At 42.7% G+C, this 22,451-nt stretch overlaps 1 protein-coding gene and 1 pseudogene across 2 annotated transcripts in view; both read left to right on the top strand.

Annotated features, from left to right (window-relative positions):
* The window catches only part of LOC126259774 (probable metabolite transport protein CsbC), a 198,155-nt gene that overhangs the window by 8,457 nt on the left and 167,247 nt on the right, over nt 1–22,451 (top strand). The gene's annotated exons all lie outside the window — the stretch shown is intronic.
* Nucleotides 16,481–16,598, top strand: LOC126261271 (5S ribosomal RNA; annotated as a pseudogene).

Here is a 22,451-nt window from a genome sequence, read left to right as displayed (position 1 = left end):
AGTAAACAGGAGGAGGAACAAGAGGAAGCTGGAGGAGGAGGTTACAGAGGATGAAGATAATCCATCCTATGGACCTGGAATGCACTAAAAAGTTAATCCAATCTTTGTCGCTCGATTCCCAAAACTTTTATTTTCTCATACTAATTACATGTTTTCTAAGGATCTTCCAAACATATTTGTTTCAAACTTTCAGTAAATGTTACACAGTACCTTCTGCATAATTTAACACAGCCTTTTTCCAAAAAGCTGTATATTTTTGAATATATAAATAAAAAATTGCAAAAAAATGTTGTGAATTTTCATTACAATTGAAAAACAATCATCTTTAATAACTGAACTAAAATTTTGTAAAATCCCTGTGTTAAGTTGTAGCCCATATTCCAATAAATAATCTGTAAAAAGTTCAACTTCCTACCTCAAATACTTTGTGAGGAAAGATGTAATTTATAAGCGTTATTTTAACATTGCAAGTATAGGGCGTTCCGGAGCCCCTTAAACTAACCTATGCTAAGAACAACACACACAGCCATGCCCAAGGGAGGACTCGAACCTTCGGCGAGAGGGCCAATTGTTGCTCTTTCGTTCATGATTTTTATGGCTGCGTGCAAGAACGTTTCAATTTTCGTTGTTGTTTGTACCGGGCTACCTATACACTTGTTTTCTCTTCATCATTCATCCATTTATTCTGATTTTGGGATTTCTCAACCTTCATAATGTACCTTTTAATAACACATAAAATTTTTTGTGCGATTGACCTGAGAAATAACAATTTTAATATGACAAATAGTATTAAAATGATTTGAGTGTCTACAGATACAATGAGAGTAAATAATACTGATTATGAACTAATAAAGTTAATGCTGACAGTACTTCTACTACTGCCGAATCTGACATTAATGGTAATAATGACACTAATAATAATAACAATAACAATAAATAATAATAATAATAATAATAATAATAATAATAATAATAATAATGACTTATAATTAAAATAATAAAATAATGATAATGAGGGATATTACAATAATTTCTAGTTGTACAAAGTAAATGTTTTCTGACATAGCTAGTTTTGGAGAATGGAAATTTAAGGAGACTGCAACAGCTAAGAATACTGGGAAATGAGGAAGATCTGGTTGGAAATAAGGATGTACGAGGACGAGTCCGTACAGGGACAATGGTAACCTTATGACTGGTTTAGTAGATAAAAGTTTTGGGTCTTTATTTCCGTGATTACAAAATAGAGTCGAATGTATGCACTGGGTAGCCGAGGCAGCTATTTCACGGTGATTCGGTCAACCAAGTAAATTAATTTACTGAACTGCTGCAATTTACTACAGGGAGCCTGTGTGTCAGAATTCTCATCCAGTGTGGCGCAACGGCGTTACGATAGAAAAATCATTCCCAGAAAAGAGGGTTTGGTGGTCTGTTGGACTGATGGTAGGTTCTTATACCTATGGTCTGTGTTCGATGCCTACTTCTGTCAATGATTTTAGATAGGGAGAGAAAGGTTCCATTCTCTTCTGACTACACCAAGTGAAGAAGATGTAATGGCAGTGTGGTCTGAAATTCACATTAAAGATGATATTCCTTCACTGCCAAGTAGACGTTGGGTTGAACCACAGTGTCAGTTAGACCGTCAGCGAGAGCGCATCGCTAGCTCCTGCTACTACTAAGGCGAGTACACCGTTTGCTTCTTACATATTTTACAAACAGCAGCGACTTATTTTCAGTTATCTGTGTAATTACTAGTTTATTTTTGTAATTTCTTGCGTGTTCGAGTGCTTACTAGGTAGAACCTTTTATTTCAATAACAGTGTTTTTGTACTTATTTGCTGCGCTTAGCTTTTAAATAGTTTTTCTGGGAAAACCTAGCGTAGTTTTCGCGTCTCGTATTTCAGTGAGTGTTTCTTGATTATCAGAGTAGCTCATCAGAAGATTATCTTGGGAATTTGTCACCGTATAGAGTAGGGTAAACATAGTCATGTGTAGGGACTGTGGTTGTTGTGAGCGGACGCAAGGAGAATTGGCCACTCTTCGGGGACAGGTGGAGGCTTTGTCTGTTAGGCTCATCGAGCTCGAGGCGCAGGCGTCGGCTCGTAGTGGCGTTGGGGCAACTGTGGTGAGACCTATGCCTACTTCGGTGGCCTTGGAATCACATGGAACCCCTGATGTCGCTGCGTCTTCCGGCAGTGAGCATCTTACCGGTCAGCCATCACTCCAGGGTGAATGGCGGACAGTGGTGGGCTCGCGCGTGCCTGGCCGAAAGGCGAAGGTGGGATCTGGCCGCGTGGCGGCTGCCTTACCCCTTTCCAACAGGTACGGGGTGCTTCCTAGTGGTGATGACATCGTTTCCGAGCCACCACAGGATGCCTCGCCTGTTGGGCCAGTGGCCGATTCTCCGGCAAGGTCCCGACAGTCACAGAGGGCGGGCCTATTAGTTATAGGGAGCTCCAACGTTAGGCGGGTTATGGAGCCCCTCAGGAAAATAGCGGGTAGGTCGGGGAAGAATGCCAGTGTGCACTCGGTGTGCTTGCCGGGGGGTCTCGTCCGTAATGTGGAGGAGGCCCTTCCGGCAGCTATTGAACGCACTGGGTGTGACCGGCTGCAGATAGTAGCACATGTCGGAACGAATGACGCCTGCCGCTTGGGTTCTGAGGCCATCCTTGGTTCCTTCCGGCGGCTGGCTGATTTGGTGAAGACAACCAGCATCGCACGCGGAGTGCAAGCTGAGCTTAATATCTGCAGCATAGTGCCCAGAGTCGATCGCGGTCCTCTGGTTTGGAGCCGTGTGGAGGGTCTAAACCAGAGGCTCAGACGACTCTGCGACTATAATGGTTGCAAATTCATCGACCTCCGTTATTGGGTGGAGAACTGTAGGGCCCCCCTAGACAGGTCAGGCGTGCACTACACACCGGAAGCAGCTACTAGGGTAGCAGAGTACGTGTGGCGTGCACACGGGGGTTTTTTAGGTTAGAGGGACCCCCCCTTGGGCGAAACGATAAAATACCTGACGGCTTACCAGAGAGAACATTATCATCGTTGATAAAGAACGTCCGTCCTCAGAGACCAAAAACAGGAAAAGTTAACGTAATATTGGTAAACTGCAGGAGTATCCAGGGCAAGGTTCCTGAATTAGTATCTCTTATTGAAGGAAATAGTGCGCATATAGTATTAGGAACGGAAAGTTGGTTAAAACCGGAAGTGAACAGTAACGAAATCCTAGACACAGAATGGAATATATACCGCAAGGATAGGATAAACGCCAATGGTGGAGGAGTATTTATAGCAGTAAAGAATTCAATAATATCCAGTGAAGTTATTAGCGAATGCGAATGTGAAATAATCTGGGTTAAGTTAAGTATAAAAGGTGGGTCAGATATGATAGTCGGATGCTTCTATAGGCCACCTGCATCAGCAACCGTAGTAGTTGAGCGCCTCAGAGAGAACCTGCAGAACGTCGTGAAGAAGTTTCGTGATCATACTATTGTAATAGGGGGAGACTTCAATCTACCAGGTATAGAATGGGATAGTCACACAGTCAGAACTGGAGCCAGGGACAGAGACTCTTGTGACATTATCCTGACTGCCTTGTCCGAGAATTACTTCGAGCAGATAGTTAGAGAACCAACTCGTGAAGCTAACGTTTTAGACCTCATAGCAACAAATAGACCGGAACTTTTCGACTCCGTGAATGTAGAAGAGGGTATCAGTGATCATAAGTCAGTGGTTGCATCAATGACTACAAGTGTAATAAGAAATGCCAAGAAAGGAAGGAAAATCTATTTGCTTAACAAGAGTGATAGGGCACAAATCGCAGAATATCTGAGTGACCACCATCAAACGTTCATTTCTGAGGAAGAGGATGTGGAACAAAAATGGAAAAAATTCAGAAACATCGTCCAGTACGCCTTAGATAAGTTCGTACCGACTAAGGTCCAAAGCGAGGGGAAAGATCCACCGTGGTATAACAATCATGTACGAAAGGTACTACGGAAACAAAGAAAGCTTCACCATAGGTTTAAGAGTAGTCGAATCATAGCTGATAAGGAAAAGCTGAACGAAGCGAAAAAGAGCGTAAAGAGAGCAATGAGAGAAGCATTCAACGAATTCGAACACAAAACATTGGCAAACAATCTAAACAAGAACCCTAAAAAGTTTTGGTCATATGTAAAATCGGTAAGCGGATCTAAATCCCCTATTCAGTCACTCGTTGACCACGATGGCACCGAAACAGAGGACGACCGAAGAAAGGCAGAAATACTGAATTCAGTGTTCCGAAACTGTTTCACTGCGGAAAATCGTAACACGGTCCCTGACTTCAGCCGTCGCACGGACGCCAAAATGGAAAATATTGAAATAAACGACATCGGAATTGAAAAACAACTGCTATCACTTAGTAGCGGAAAAGCATCCGGACCAGACGAGATACCCCTAAGATTCTACAGTGATTATGCTAAAGAACTTGCCCCCTTTCTATCAGCAATTTATCGTAGATCTCTGGAAGAACGTAAAGTACCTAGCGACTGGAAGAAAGCACAGGTCGTTCCCATTTTCAAGAAGGGTCATAAATCAGATGCGAATAATTATAGGCCTATTTCACTTACGTCAATCTGTTGTAGAATAATGGAACATGTTTTGTGTTCTCGTATTATGACGTTCTTAGATAATACAAATCTCCTTCATCATAACCAACATGGATTCCGCAAACAGAGATCATGTGAAACCCAGCTCGCCCTATTTGCCCAAGAAATTCACAGTGCCGTAGACACTGGCGAGCAGATTGATGCCGTATTCCTGGACTTCAGGAAGGCATTTGATACGGTTCCGCACTTACGTTTAGTGAAAAAAATACGTGCTTACGGAATATCGGACCAGGTTTGTGATTGGATTCAGGATTTCCTAGAAGAAAGAACACAACATGTCATTCTTAACGGTTCAAAATCTGCAGATGTAGAGGTAATTTCGGGAGTACCGCAAGGAAGCGTGATAGGACCTTTATTGTTTACAATATACATAAATGACTTAGTTGACAACATCGGTAGCTCCGTGAGGCTATTTGCAGATGACACGGTTGTCTACAAGAAAGTAGCAACATCAGAAGACTCGTACGTACTCCAGGAAGACCTGCAGAGGATTAATGAATGGTGCGACAGCTGGCAGCTTTCCCTAAATGTAGATAAATGTAATATAATGCGCATACATAGGGGCAGAAATCCATTCCAGTACGATTATGCCATAGGTGGTAAATCATTGGAAGCGGTAACGACCGTAAAATACTTAGGAGTTACTATCCGGAGCGATCTGAAGTGGAATGATCACATAAAACAAATAGTGGGAAAAGCAGGCGCCAGGTTGAGATTCATAGGAAGAATTCTAAGAAAATGTGACTCATCGACGAAAGAAGTAGCTTACAAAACGCTTGTTCGTCCGATTCTTGAGTATTGCTCATCAGTATGGGACCCTTACCAGGTTGGATTAATAGAAGAGATAGACATGATCCAGCGAAAAGCAGCGCGATTCGTCATGGGGACATTTAGTCAGCGCGAGAGCGTTACGGAGATGCTGAACAAGCTCCAGTGGCAGACACTTCAAGAAAGGCGTTACGCAATACGGAGAGGTTTATTATCGAAATTACGAGAGAGCACATTCCGGGAAGAGATGGGCAACATATTACTACCGCCCACATATATCTCGCGTAATGATCACAACGAAAAGATCCGAGAAATTAGAGCAAATACGGAGACTTACAAGCAGTCGTTCTTCCCACGCACAATTCGTGAATGGAACAGGGAAGGGGGGATCAGATAGTGGTACAATAAGTACCCTCCGCCACACACCGTAAGGTGGCTCGCGGAGTATAGATGTAGATGATGTAGATGTAGATAAAGTCTGGAGTGGCGACATGTAGGAACTGTATCACCAGTAACCTTTCTTATACTAGTTATTTATTTCTAGTGACGAAACAAACGCTATGTAGGGTCACAGGACACTTATTCCATTTTTTATCTGAGCTTCTGTATGTCGATAAAAGTAGTTCTGAACTGAGAATGCAACTCAGACCGCCCTTAACGCAGAATTTGATCCCTTCGTGGCAATACAGCTCGGCTACAATTTGTTGTTTGTTCAGAACTGCAGATTCCTCAACATCTCCACATATTACGTGTGAATGGGTTCGAATCCTGGCCCAGCAGTAAAGATTCCATTATGTATCATCAAGCTCTAGCATGAGAACACCTATCTGCTGGTGGATAATAATTTTGATTTTTAATGTTTTTTCATTCGTTGTCAACACTAACGATATCTGACGTTTTTGACTCCCAGTGGGACACAGAACTATTTGCGAGATCACTGTAAGTTCAAGATGTTATTCCGAGCTGCTGGTGGAGAAAAATTCGGTAGCTGACGTCTCTTTGTGTGTAGTCAACAACGATATGTGTGGGGCTCTATTCCCAGTGAGCACTGAACTCTTCGTCATATTATTTCTAGTTCAAACATGCTCACATGTCGTTGCTGGTGCAACAAACCCATATTTAACGTTCGTTTTCTCTAGAATATAACAGCGCTAGGTGCCGGGTTGGAGTCCTGGGAAGGAAAAAATTAATGTTTCGTCTCGTCATTTCAGTTAAAACATATAGCTACTGCCGAGAAAATCCGATATGTCACAGTTGATTGTGCTTCGATATCAATCCGATTAGGTTCTGGGTTCGAATCCCTGTCCAACACAAAGCTTTACCTCACGGCATTTCAAGTAAGTTACTTGTGAAAAAGCAATATTTAACATCTCTCGTAGTTCGTTAACAGGGACAAGAGATGCTGGGGAGGAATTCGCGTCCGTTAAAAATGTTTGCGTTATGTAATTTAAAGTTGATATTTGCTAATTGATACTGTCTAAAATCGATGTATATCACTCTCTGTATGCCCAATCAGGAATGACTGTTAGTTTGCGTCAGTCACGAAATCTTTGCTTAGTCTGCCTGACCTGGGTTTGAATCCATATTCAGAACGACACGGTTTGTCGTGTCATTTGAAGTTTATACACATTCTCAACTAACTGCTAGTGAATAACTTAAATTTTTAATGTCATTTTGTGTTAAATAATAAGTACTGTATGTTACTTTGAAGAGGAAATCATGAATACGACGAACTAGCTACGTGCATTACCTATCTGACGTAATAATGAGAGTGGTAACATTTCAGGTATGTCATTTATTGTAATAAACGTGAGCTTACAAGCCTTAAGGACAGTCTTATCTGTGATAAGGTGTTCCCTGATATTTGTAGCATCGTGGTATTACTTTTCATCATGAGTTACTGCGATACAGAGCAGTGTTTTCTAGTGGTGACTTGTTGGAACCATTTTCAATAGTCAAACCACTGTACCAAGTAGCGATTAGAGGACCTGCTAGACAGCTGCGTTATGCTGGTTGCATGCGAATCAGGCGAAATGCAATTCAGGTCGTTCGGATACTTTTGAGCAAGACTGTACAACTACTCGCGCGACGAAAGATCCGTACTGAAAGATTAGAAAGTTGCAAAAGTCACACCTGTATTCAAGAGAGGAATAATCCGATGAGTTAAAGACCCATATAAATGATGGCGATATGCAACAGGATTTTGGAAGATATATTGTGTTAGAACACTACGAATTACATCGAAGAAAATGGTCTGTTGACACAAATCAGCATGGATTCTGAATATTTCGTTGTTGTGAAACACAACTAGTCCTTTATTCGCACGAAGTAATGATGGTATCAACAGAGAATCCCATATTGTTTACATATCTCCAGATTTCCACAAGGCTTTTGACAACGTTCCTTACATGAGACGTCTAATCAAATTGCGCGCCTATGAAAAATCGCCTCAGTTGTGCGACTGGAATCGTGGTTTCCTGTCAGGAAGGTCACAGTCTGTAGTAACTACCAGAAAGTCATCGAGAAAAACAGACGTGATATGTAGCGTTCCTCAAGGAAATGTTATAAGCCCTCTGTTCCTGATCTGTACTTAGGAGGCAATTTCAACAACCCTCTTGCACTGTTTGTAAAGGATGCTGTCGTTTACCGTGTAGTAAAGTCATCAGAAGAACAAAACCAATTGAAAATTGACTTAGGTGCGATAACCGTATGTTTCCGAAAGTGACAGTTTAGTCTAAATAACGAAAAGTGTGAGGTTATCCACATGAGTACTAAAAGGAATCCGTTAAACTTCGATTACACGGTAAACCACATAGATCATCATTCTGTCAATGCAATCATATACCTAGGAAATACTCGTACAATTACGAACAACTTACATTGGACCGATCACATACACAGTGTTGCGAGGAAGGAAAATCAAACACTGCGTTTTATTGGCAAAACACTTAGAAGATGCAATAGGTCTGCTGTGCAGTGTGGTAAACTTACCAAATAGGATGACGGAGGATATCGAAAAAATCCAAAGAAGGACAAATCGTTTTGTATTATCGCAAAATGGGGGAGAGAGTATCACAGATATGGTAAGTCAATTGAAGCGGCAATCATTAAAACAAAGGCGTTTCTCGTTGCTGCGAGGTATCTTCACAAAATTTCAGTCATCAGCCTTCTTCTCTGAATGCGTAAATATTTTCTTGACGCCAGGCTACATAAGAAGGTGATCATTTTCATAAAATAAGAGGGATCAGAGTTCGTACGGAAAGATTTAAGTGTGCCTTTTTCCGTTGTTGTGATTCCTCGTGTAAGGAGGAGAAATGCGTACCATCACGTTTCCGACTTTGAAAAATGTCGGGTTGTAGCCTATCACGATAGCAGTTTAGCGTATCGCGACACTGATGCTCGCGTTTGTCGAGATCCAATCACTGTTAGCAGAATATGGAATCGGTGGGTTCAGGAGGGTAATACGGAACGCCGTGCTGTATCCCAACGGCCTCGTATCACTAGCATTCGAGATGACAGGCATCTTATCCGCATGGCTGTAACGGATCGTGCAGCCACGTCTCGATCCCCGAGTCAAGAGATGGGGATGTTTGCCAAACAACAACCATCTGCACGAACAGTTCGACGACGTTTGCAGCAGCATGGCCTATCAGCACAGAGACCATGGCTGCGATTAGCTGCGGTTACCCTTGACGCTGCATCTCAGACAGGAGCGCCTGCGATGGTGTACTCAACGACGAACCTGGGTGCACGAATGGCAAAACGTCATTTTTTCGGATGACTCCAGGTTCTGTTTACAGCATCATGATGGTCGCATCCGTGTTTAGCGACATCGCTGTGAACGCACATTGGAAGCGTGTATTCGTCATCGCCATACTGGCGTATCACCCGGCGTGATGGAATGGAGTACCATTGGTTACATGTCTCGGGCACCTCTTGTTCGCATTGACGGCACTTTGAACAGTGGACGTTACATTTCAGATGTGTTACGACCCGTGGCTCAACCCTACATTCATCCCTGCGAAACCCTACATTTCAGCAGGATAATGCTCGACCGCATGTTGCAGGTCCTGTACGGGCCTTTCTGGATACAGAAAATGTTCGACTGCTGCCCTGGGCAGTACATTCTCCAGATCTCTCACCAATTGAAAACATCTAGTCAATGGTGGCCGAGCAACTGGCTCGTCACAATACGCCAGTCACTACTCTTGATGAACTGTGGTATCGTGTAGAAACTGCATGGGCAGCTATACCTGTACACGCCATCCAAGTTCTGTTTGACTCAATGCGCAGGCGTATCAAGGTCGTTATTATGGCCAGAAGTTTAGTTCTGGGTACTGATTTCTCAGGATCTATGCACCCAAATTGGGTGGAAATGTAATCACATGTCAGTTCTTGTATAATAAATTTGTCCAATGAATACCAGTTTATCATCTATTTCTTCTTAGTGTAGCAATTGTAATGGCCGGTAGTGTAGTTCTACGGTGTCTCGGTGAACCTTTTGCCATTTTCTCTTGCTCCATTTGGGAGTGGAACTAAAAAGGAATGACTAATAGTGGCACAAGGTGTTCTCCACCATGCACCATATGAAGATTTGCGCAGTATATGCATAGGGTGGACAAAAAAATGGAAACACAAAAACACAACACACTAAAATGCCTCATACAGTGTAGGAAGACCGTTGGCAATCAAGACAGCTGCCAATCGTCTCCGAATGGATAAATACAAAAAATGGTTCAAATGGCTCAGAGCACTATGGGACTTAACGTCTGAAGTCATCAGTCGCCTAGCACTTAGAACTACTTAAACCTAACTAAGCTAAGGACATCACACACATCCATGCCCGAGGCAGGATTCGAACGTGCGACCTTGGCAGTCGCGCGGTTCCAGACTGAAGCGCCTAGAACCGCTAGACCACACCGGCCGTCGGATAAATACAGGTGCTGGGTGTTTTTCATGGGAGTCTTATGACATTCTTTCTGCCAAATTGTGTCACGTTCAGGTAACGTTGATGGATGTTGGTAGTGATCACTCACTCTTTTCTCCAAAGTAGGCAGCAACATTGAGGTCTGCAGAGTGTCGTGGCCAGGGGAGATGCGACAGTTCAGCCTCGTGCTGAAAAAATAAATCCTGAACGATGAGAACTATGTGACCAGGGGCCTGTCTTTTGGGAACATAGAAGGAGAAAGAACTTTGTACCATAGGATGGAGCTGATCAGTCAAAATGGTCGCATAATCCTTTGCAGTAGTGCGACTTTACAGAGTAACCACGTGGCCTATTGAATAGCACGATATGGTTATCCAGACCTAAAAAGGGACAACGCACAGAGCAATAGTGTGACCCATTCTTGAGTACTGCTAGGAGTGTTTGGAATCACCATCAGGTCGGATCAAAAGGAGACATCGAAGCAATTCAGAGGCATGCTGCTAGGTTTATTCCTGGTAGGTTCGATCAACATGCAAGTGTTACGGAAATTCTTCGTGAACTCTAATGGAAATCCCTGGAGGGAAGGCGCCTGTATTTTCGCGAAGCACTACCGGAAAAATTTAGAGTGCAAGGATTTACAGCTGGTTGGAGAAAGATTCTACTGACGCCAACGTACATTTCGTGTAAGGACCACGAAGATAAGATAAAAGCAATTTCTGCCCGTACCGAGGCATGTAGACAATAGTGTTTGCCTCGCTTCATTTGCAAGTGGAGTAGGAAAGGAAATGGCTGGTAATGGTACATGGTATCAATTGCCATACACGATACTGTGGCTTGCGGTTTATTTATCTGGATATAGGTGTTAGTCATTAGTCAAGCTTGTCTTCACTCTGCATGTGTAAAGACGTATGTTACAATGAAGATATTTTTTCTCTTCAGTGTTCCCTCTGGCAAATTTGGCGTCCGCTTTTACAATCATTTAATCCCACAGAGGAAGGTGACGGCGTGGTTAAGACAGTGATTGGTATTCAAAAAGAGGAAAATTCCAAGTCATGCCTAGAATTGCAACTGGTAGTTTCTTTAATACGCTTAATCCAGAATTGCAGATGGTTCTTTTCCAATAACTGCGCCTCATTCCTTACCCCAACTTTTTCCAGCTCATCTATAACTTCGTCTCTAATGACCTCGACGTCGATGGCCTGTTGAACTATATCCTTTCTTCAAGGCAACAAACTATTTTCATTAGTTGGTCACTAGAACTCATACAACCCGACATACAAAAGGTTAATTGAGATATGAGCAACACTCGTAACCTAGACTGAGATTAAAAAAGGCTAAAGTACACCAATGAACTTGCAAAACGCTTCATGAAAGGTTGTGAGCTAGTCAGTTAGTTATTTACATGTTCCATAAATCATGAATTGGAACGAGTCAGTATATATATATTCGTTTCGCCGTCCAACGAGCACGCGGAACCATTAATTAGCACTGTTCTTCTTAGCTGTCTTGTTCTTCTTTTCTTCCCAAAACTTTCCCATCCTTTCACTATGAGCCTGTCTTCTTTCCTGTGTCCATACGTTTTCAATTTCAGATTCTTTTCCGTCGGATTTTTGGTTGTAAACTTATGAGAGTTGATTTTCTGTCTGTACGAGTCCGTGTGGTTTCTAGTGGGTCAATACTGAGTTCCGTGAGGTTATTTAGGGTTTCTGTTAGCCAGCGTGCCCTGGTTTGGCGAGTTCCTTTGATGATAAGGAAGATTTTCTTGGTCATTCTAGAGGCGTCCATTCTTGATAAATGTCCGTAGAATTTCAATCGTCTTTTCCGTACAACTGACGTGAAACGTTCAGTCCTTGAGTACAGTTCTTCAGAGCTTTTGCGCATCCAGATACCATTTTGAATCTTGGGTCTGAATATTTTCCTGAGTATTTGCCTTTCCATTTTGTCAATGTCCTTGATGTTGATGGTTAATGATGATGTTTCAGTTGCGTAGAGCCCTTCTGGATGAGTGACTGTATGATAGTAGTGAAGTCTGGCTTGAGTGAATAGCGCTTTCTTATTTTATGTGATCCAGGTCATTGTATAAGCTTTACGTAATCTTTCTGCTCGTGTTTTGTGAGCTACTTTTTCGTTGCCAGTGTTGCTGATCATTTCACGCAAGCGCTTGAAGTGCATAACTTGTTTGATGTCACCATATTTTGTTGCAAGTGGTTTCAGATTTGAACTTTTGGAGTCCATGAATTGTATTTTCTCGTAAGAAATTTGGAGTCCGGTTTTAATGGCAACGTCATTAAGTTTCTCGATGGCATATTTGGCTTCCTCGGGAGTCCGCGTAATTGTTGCTAGGTCATCAGCAAAAGCAAGGCATTTTATGTCGATTCGTTTGTCCTTTGTTCCCATATTTACTACAGGTATTTCTTCCTCCCACGTCTTGGTACTCTTGTCCAGTACCAGGTTAAAGAGGAGTGGGGACAACCCATCACCCTGTCTCCATCCTGTCCTAATTTGAAAAGGTTCAGATACTAATTCCATCAATTTTACTTTTGAGGTTGTGTCTGTTAACGTCTGCTCAATTAATGAAGTAGTTTTGTTATCTACATCATATTCACGAAGTGTATTGGACAGACTAGTGCGATGAATCGAGTCACATGCTTTCTTGAAATCTACGAAGCTGACTACTGTGCGGTTCGATTGATGGTGATCTGTTCTGCGCAGGATGGATGTGGGCGGAAGCCTGTCTGATATTCACCGATCCTATGTTCTGTCTGTTGTTCTAATCTGGTGAGAAGAGCACGTGAGAGCACTTTTCAAGCGACTGGTAGGAGTGAAATGCCTCGATAGTTGTTGGGACCGGTCTTGTCGCCCTTTTTGTGTAGAGGGTGAATCAAAGCGGTTTTCCAATCTGCTGGTATGACTCCACTTTCCCATATACGAGGGCCGTTCAGAAAGTAACCTCCGGTTGATTTAAAAAAATACACCAAGTTAAATAAAAATATTTTAATATATACATCTTACAACTACATCTTTGCACTATTTTTCTACATAGTCTCCATAGCGATTGAGGCACTTATCGTATCTCTTCACAAGCTTTGAAATTCCTTCTGCATAAAAATCACCCGCTTGTGCCTGGAGCCAGCCTGTGACCGCATCTTTGAGCTCTTCGTCGTCATCAAACCGCTGTGACCCGAGCCATTTCTTCAAATGCATGACGAGGTGATAATCACTTGGCGCCAGGTCTGGGCTGTAAGGTGGATGGTTGATAACGTCCCACTTGAAGGACTCAAGAAGGGCCGTTGTTCTGCGAGCAGAGTGAGGACGGGCGTTATCGTGCAAAAAAACGATACCGGAAGTCAGCATACCACGGCGTTTGTTCTGTATAGCCCGTCGTAACTTTTTTATTGTTTCACAGTACACGTCTTGATTAATGGTCGTACCACGTTCCATGAATTCAACCAACAACACCCCTTTGGCATCCCAAAACACCGTTGCCATCAGTTTTCTGGCAGAAAAATCTTGCGAGGCTTTTCTTGGTTTGGTAGGCGAATTTGAATGTGCCCACATCTTTGATTGTTCTTTTGTCTCAGGGTTCACGTACTTAATCCAGGTTTCGTCACCGGTCACGATTCTGTTTAACAATGGTTCTCCTTCGTCCTCATAACGTGACAGAAAGTCTAATGCAGAGGCCATTCTTTGAGTTTTGTGGTGGTCGGTAAGAATTTTGGGCACCCATCGTGCACAGAACTTACGGTAACCCAATCTTGCTGTCACTATCTCGTACAAGAGAGTCTTAGAAATCTGTGGAAAACCAGTAGACAACTCCGACATTGAGAAACGTCGATTTTCACGAACTTTTGCATCAACTGTCTGAACGAGTTCGTCAGTCACCAATGATGGTCTACCACTCCTCTCTTCATCATGAACGTTTTCTCGTCCACTTTTAAATAAACGTACCCATTCACGGACAACTCCTTCACTCATAACTCTTGGTCCGTACACGGCACAAAGCTCACGATGAATAGCTGCTGCAGAATATCCTTTGGCTGTAAAAAACCTTATGACAGCACGCACTTCACATTTGGCGGGGTTTTCTATTGCAGCACACATTTCAAACTGCCACAAAAACTAAACTAGCGCAGGTACGACGTTCACTCGACCACGGCTTGATGCTGACTGACCTGTTGAGTGCGTGAACGCACAGATGGCGTCGCTACTCCCCCCACAACCCGCACTGTGTCCAATCGGAGGTTACTTTCTGAACCGCCCTCGTATTTACAATGATAGTCCTTCTCATGCGACTATACTTTTTGTATTGGATACCACTTTTAAGTAGAAATTCATCAATGGGATAGAAAGAATTGTCCAGGAGAAATGATTTTAAATTATACTGCAAACTTGATTCGCTGCCTGTAAGACATTTCATATTATTTGCCAAACATTAAAAAAATTTTGCCGCATACTGAATTCCTTGCTGAGCCAAAAGGTTATTTGTCCCTCTAGTGTTGTAGTTAAGGACAACACTGTTATATATATATATATATATATATATATATATATATATATATATCTCTTATTCTCCATACCTAAACACGACGTAAGGCATGACGCTGCTTAAAAATTGACTCGACAGAATACCTTACATGTTGGCAGTGATCGGCATTCCGGGCTTGACACTCTCACCATCTGCAATATGACTCCAAAACAATGTAGTGAGCAAACACACACACGCTGCGACCGTAACTGGCTTCCAGCCAAAACAAAGGCGTAAAGACTGCCGAACGAATAGATAAACCAGCTTACAAAAGTTTACCGGCAAGAGCTCTACCAAGAATGTTTTCGTATACGCTGTGTTCTGTGACTACGTCTTAAGCTTAGCAGTGAGCTTCGTGGCAGGGGTACGTAGCCCTGTAACAAACGTTATGGTTTTTTCTCGGTCCACATTTACTGTCGCTACGGAAGCGATACGTAGACGGGTGAAGTATGTTTCTGGATCCTTCACTCAATTCTAGAGGTAAAAGTCCTGTTTAATGCTAACCTCTCAGGCTTTCTTATACTACTGTATTTAGTAGATGAAACTTTGACCAGAACAGTACATGGAATCATTGGCTCTAGACGCCAGAATTAATCGATAACTGACAATTTTCGCTTGTTGGAGGTTTGCAAAGTCCGACATGGCGATCGGTACAACACCATTACAATCACAAAGGGCTGACAGCTAAGAACAGCTTTAGCACAAAGAACAAACGATAACGCCACTGATTTCGAGATAGACCTGGAAATGCTGTGTTTGCCATCACATTATTACTATTTCGCCAAGCACTTGCATATGTAAGTGAGCGAATTGTTACCAGCCCTGCGCTGAAGTGAAAAAAGTCATGGGATACCTCCCAATATCGTGTCGGATATCCTTTTTGTTCTGCACAGTGCAGCAGCCCCATGTCGCATGGGCTCAACAAGTCGTTAGAAGTCCCCTGCAGAAATGTTGAGCCATGCTGCCTATATAGCTGTCCAGAACTGCGAGAGTGTTGCCGGTGCAGAATGCTGTGCACGGATTGATACTTCGATTATGTCCCGTAAATGGGATTCATGCCAGCCTATCTGTGTGGCCAAACCGTTCGCTCGAATTGTCCCGAATATTCTTCAAACAAGTAGCGAAAAATTGTGGGCCGGTGACATGGCGCATTGTCATCCATTAAAAGTGCATCGTTGTTTGAGAACATGACGTCCGTGAATGGCTGCAAAGCCGCGCGGGATTAGCCGAGCGGTCTGGGGCGCTGCAGTCATGGACTGTGCGACTGATCCCGGCGGAGGTTCGAGTCCTCCCTCGAGCATGGGTGTGTGGGTTTGTCCTTAGGATAATTTAGGTTAAGTAGTGTGTAAGCTTAGGGAATGATGACCTTAGCAGTTAAGTCCCATAAGATTTCACACACATTTGAACATTTTTTTTTGAATGGCTGCTAAAGGTCTCCAAGTAGCCGAACATCACCAGAGGACCCTGTCCATTCCATGTAAACACAGCCCACACCATTATGGAGCAGCAACCAGCTTCCACTGTGCCTTGTTGATCCTACCATCTTCTTTTACCAACTGAAATAGGACTTACCTGACCATACCACGGTTTACCAGTCCTCTAGGGTCCAACCGGGGCAACGGCCTTGCCGCAGTCGATACACCGGTTCCCGTGCGATCACCGAAGTTAAGCGCTGTCGGGCGTGGTCGGCACTCGGATGGGTGACCATCCAGGCCGCCATGCGCTGTTGCCATTTTTCGGGGCGCACTCGGCCTTGTGATGCCAATTGAGGAGCTACTCGACCGAAGAGTAGTGGCTTCGGTCAAGAATACCATCATAACGACCGGGAGAGCAGTGTGCTGACCCCACGCCCCTCCTATCCTCATCCTCCACTGAGGATGACATGACGGTCGGATGGTCCCGGTCGGCCACTCGTGGCCTGAAGACTGAGTGAGTGCTAGGATCCAACCTATATGTTCACGAGCCCAGGAGAGGCGCTGCAGGCGGTGTCGTCCTGCTAGCAAAGGCATTCGCGTCTGTCGTCTGCTGCCATAGTCCATTAGCACAGGTCAGGGATTTTCTCTGCCTCGTGATGACTGGGTGTTGTGTGTGGTCCTTAGGTTAGTTAGGTTTAAGTAGTTCTAAGTTCTAGGGGACTGATGACCACAGATGTTAAGTCCCATAGTGCTCAGAGCCATTTGAACCATTTTGAACCATTAGCACAAAATTTCTCCGCACTGCCCTACTGGATACCTTCCTCGTATGTTTCACATTTATTTATGCTGTTATGTCACTCAGTGTTGCTTGTCTGTTAGCACTGACAACTCTACGCAAACGCTGCTGCTCTCGGTCATTAAGTGAAGGCCGTCGATCACTGCGTTGTCCGTGGTGAGAGATAATGCCTGAAATTTCTCTTGGCACGGTGGATCTCTGCATATTGAATTATCTAACTATTTCCGAAATCCAACGTTCGATGCGTCTACCTCCAGCTACCACAATGCGTTCAAAGTCTGTTAACTCTAGTCATGCGGCCATGATCACGTCGGGAATCTTTTCACATGAATCATCTGAGTACAAATGACAGCTTCGCCACTGCACTCCCCTTTTGTACCTTGTCTACACGATACTACCGCCATCTGCGTATGTCTATATCACTACCCCATAACTTTCGTCACCTGAGTTCGACACCCGAGTGTATTCTACCTTGGTGGATATTGCGGAGGATTCGTAGATTCGTCAATAAAATCGGTTCTCTGAACTTTCTAAACCAGCCTTAGGCGCCTGTTGAGCGTCGTGCAGGTCCAACTTGGCATGGTTTCCATCACATTCATCGTCTAGTGGCCAGTGACCATTCATACGTTCATTCATTCAGTCACCTGAGATACTCTGCAGATCAAGAAGGAGAATCTTCAGCAATGCGGAACGAGACAAGGTATGCATTTACAAAAGATTAGCAAACCATGTAAAGTTTATGTGTACACCGTATTAACAGTACACCATCACTATATTTGTTGTGACTGTAGTAACTCAATGCTATTATTAATTCAGCCCAAACGTCCACGGTAGCAGAAAACTGTATCCTTGCTATGGTTACTTACTGGTGACTGATTTGCACGCTTGCCAATAAACACCCGTTTGATGGGACAGTACTATAACAAAGACGTGGCAATACAACAAGAAATAACAAATAACATTTATTAAAAGTATGTGCCTTCAATTACAGGCCACATGTCCTGTGGATACACGTTACGTGTCTTTAATGCAGTGGTTTCCGTTTCCTTCTGCATCCTCATACCGTCCATCATTTCTGATTCTTCTGCCTTTAGAGACACTTTCCCAACCCAAGGCAGGAAAGTGCCCCGGACCTCTGTCCGCTCCTCCACCCTCTTTGAGAACGTAATTGACAGAATGTGGGTGACTTGTTATGCCGAAAGTCTTCGGTCGACAATGATTATGATTTTTATCCAAAATTTAAGCAGTAGTGGTATTAGAACCCAGGACCGAGGAGTGTCAAGGGGCTCTATCCATCTTTACCAACAAACGATATGTTTACCGAGCAATATAGTGTGGTCTACTGTTTACAAATTTGACAGATACAGAATAGGGGGTCAGGCACACCTCTAGTAATCAAGGAGGGAGGTTCATTTACATCGAGATACAGTAAAGATATTTTGAAACGCATTAATACCTACTCCGAATTTTTAGTAAAAACTTTGAGGTTCGCCGATGACATTGTAATTCTGTCAGAGACAGCAAAGGACTTGGAAGAGCAGTTGAACGGAATGGACAGTGTCTTGAAAGGAGGATATAAGATGAACATCAACAAAAGCAAAACGAGGATAATGGAATGTAGTCAAATTAAATCGGGTGATGCTGAAGGGATTAGATTAGGAAATGAGACACTTAAAGTAGTAAAGGAGTTTTGCTATTTAGGGAGCAAAATAACTGATGATGGTCGAAGTAGAGAGGATATAAAATGTAGACTGGCAATGGCAAGGAAATCGTTTCTGAAGAAGAGAAATTTGTTAACATCGAGTATAGATTTAAGTGTCAGGAAATCGTTTCTGAAAGTATTTGTATGGAGTGTAGCCATGTATGGAAGTGAAACATGGACAATAACCAGTTTTTACAAGAAGAGAATAGAAGCTTTTGAAATGTGGTGCTACAGAAGAATGCTGAAGATAAGGTGGGTAGATCACGTAACTAATGAGGAGGTATTGAATAGGATTGGGGAGAAGAGAAGTTTGTGGCACAACTTGACTATAAGAAGGGATCGGTTGGTAGGACATGTTTTGAGGCATCAAGGGATCACAAATTTAGCATTGGAGGGCAGCGTGGAGGGTAAAAATCGTAGAGGGAGACCAAGAGATGAATACACTAAGCAGATTCAGAAGGATGTAGGTTGCAGTAGGTACTGGGAGATGAAGAAGCTTGCACAGGATAGAGTAGCATGGAGAGCTGCATCAAACCAGTCTCAGGACTGAAGACCACAACAACAACAACAACAACAAAGAGATTTTAATCTTTTTCAATTTTCTCTGTTCATGATAATTTTGTTCCCATCGTGTACACATATTCACACATATCAGTTTCCTCGAGAATTTCTATTAAGGCACGTTTGTTCCACGTAAAACAGTAAAGTTATTTTTTGAATTTGTGACAATTTTGCTTTTCCTTAGTCGGGTGACATGCAAAAATAAAAGGTGCACAACTTTGCTTCCTCCTTTTTTTCCCCAACATTAGAGGCTTTAATGAAACAAATGGGCTACAGATGTTTCATTCAAAGTATTTTTCATCGCAGGCCACTACTTTCTCCAATCTTTCGGGCAGTGTACGAATCCCGCGTTGAAAACATTGTTCACCTTATGAAGCGATCCACGGATCGATCCAATTTGTGATTTCTTCATTAGATCGGAAGTGTTGGTCAGTCAGGCCGTGCACCATTGATCTAAACAGATGATAGTCAGAGGGATCAATGTCTGGAGAATACGGCGGGTGGGGTAGGACTTCCCATTTTAACGTTTCCAAGTACGTTCTGACCTCTTTGCAACGTGGGGTCGAGCGTTGTCGTACTGAAAAACCACTTTATCGTGCCCCTCACTGTATTGCGGCCGTTTGTCTCTTAATGCTCTGTCAAATGCATTAATTGCGTTCGATAACGAGCACCTGTGATTGTTTCATTTGGTTTTAACACCTCATAATAGACGACGCCGAGCTGGTCCCACCAAATGCAGAGCATGATCTTGGAGCCATGAATATTCGGTTCGGCCGTCGACGTTGAAGCATGGCCGGGATATCCCCATGATTTTTTGCATTTAGGGTTATCGTAATGAACCATTTTCCGGTCACAATGCGATGCAGAAATCCCGTTCTTGGTTCTGAAGCAACTGTTCACAAACACACAAACGCCGTTCAACGTCTCTTGGTTTCAGCTCACACGGGACCCAAGTACCTTCTTTCGGAATCATGCCCATAGCCTTGAGACGTTTTGAAATGGCTTGCTGTGTCACTCCCACTAATCGTGCCAATTCTTCTTGAGTTTGACGCTACTCTTCACTCAGCAATGTCTCCAATTCTGCATCTTCTAAAACACTCTATTTTCTGCCACTATGCCGGTCTACGACGTTAAAATCATCGTTCTTGAAGCGTTGAAACCACTCATGACACGTTCTTTCACTAACAGCGTCCTTACCATGCGTACTTGAGAGCATTCGATGACGCTCATCCGCTGTTTTCTCCATATTGAAACAAAACAGTAACACCTCCCGCAAATGATGAGAATTAGGCTCGAAAACTGATATTTTAAAACAAGAACGACTTTATGATACAGACACAAATCGACTAATGTTTGAATAAGGTTATGTTGACTGAGGTCCAAGCTAACTGCCTGACGTCTGCGATCTGTTTCTTTCGACCGCCACTTACCGTTGTCGCCATCTATCGGCAAACAGCGGAAGCAAAGTTGTACATCTCTGTAGATTTCTGAGATATTTATCTCCTTTGGATTTCGGTAAGTTCTTTGTATACTTCCGCCGATCTGTCCCTGTAACAGACTTCACATTCAGTGCATTGATTTTATATATTCCTGATCCTTTTAATCTGATTCTGATAGTTCTGAGGATTTGTATTAGTATTTTAACCAGGTTGTTGGTGGTTTTTAAGACGACAATGACACAGATTTGCAAAACATGGTGCTAAGATACCTTTCTATAGAAGGGAAACATGAGATATTTCAAATATTGCTTAGCATTTTCCTTAAGTGGGTCAACAGGGTTCAGAATATAGGCTTCTGTTTAGGTCTACATATTTAGTCAATAACAGAAATGAAACACGTTTTTGATTACAGGGTATCGTAAGGTGTTTAGTTCTTCCCGTTTAAACGCTACTTCAGCAGTTTGCTGAACATTGCCCGAAAGGAGGACATTTTATGCTGCACCGGGCGACCTGAATTATTACATGTAATAACATCGGTTGAGATAGGTTTGTGATAGATATCGAAAGGATGATTTTGACTATAGTTTGTAATAGACAGACCTAAAGAGTCAATTGACATATATTGTTGATGTTCAGCTATAGACTGTTGTGATGTAATTTATTCATCTCGATAGACGACGATTTAATCTCTTGACTAAATCTCCAATATAGGAACAGAACTTCATCTACACCCTCTTTTAACACATCTCTTGTTGTTAACCATCAGAGAATTTGTTTTCCTGGTCATTTGTGCACACATCTGGAATAGTTCCAGTAAGCGCAGTGAACGTGACAAATCCTTCGTGTTGATATATGACTTTATTGAACGAAAAGTTGCTGAAACGTAATACTAATTGTCATAATTCAATAAGCTCAGGTTTCTATCGCCATTAATATGATAGCCACAACTGAGTTCAAGGATATTTAAAAATTAAATGTTTGACTTTACTGTACGTTTCCTTTAACAGCCAGAGCACAGCAAGTACACACGTACTTCAGATATAGCACAGTATGTCGCGCCGTGTGGAACATGATCCACCGATATTGCACAGGCGACTGACGTCTGTAAAAAGCCTCCGCATCAATCTGTTAACCTACTAAGCTGGTCTTACTCTCCATACCACCACCGATACACTCGTTAATTACGTCGTTCGCCGTCTAAAATTTAAGCAACACTCTTAGCACAAAATCAGTATGTCTCGTTTCTGTACTAAGTACTTTATTCTAGAGTTGTGATTTCCTGAAACACATTGTCAGTTTATGGAATATACTCAAATTGTTTGCGTGTCACATGGTTCGTACTGGTGACATCTGAGTATAATCGTCGGCTGATTTATGAATATAGCCTATTTTTTAAATTAATGTATGACTGGATGATGGCGACTTAAATTAATATTTAAGTACAATGAAATTTGCTGTCTGAAACATACGTACACACCTATTCAAAGATTCCTCTCTGAAATACGATTTCCAAGCAAACATGACTTACGAGGCTTGCCCAGAAAGTAATGCACCGGATTTTTTTCGTCCGAAAACAATGCTACAAATGCGAAACATTACGTATGTATTATTCGAAGTTACCTGAGTAAGTGCGCCAAGTACCCGTCACTTCCGACAGATAAAGTAGCTGCAG

This window comes from Schistocerca nitens, chromosome 5 (assembly GCF_023898315.1).
Source record: "Schistocerca nitens isolate TAMUIC-IGC-003100 chromosome 5, iqSchNite1.1, whole genome shotgun sequence".
Classification (NCBI taxonomy): Eukaryota; Metazoa; Arthropoda; class Insecta; order Orthoptera; family Acrididae; genus Schistocerca; species Schistocerca nitens.
This window is presented reverse-complemented; position numbering and strand designations above follow the sequence as displayed.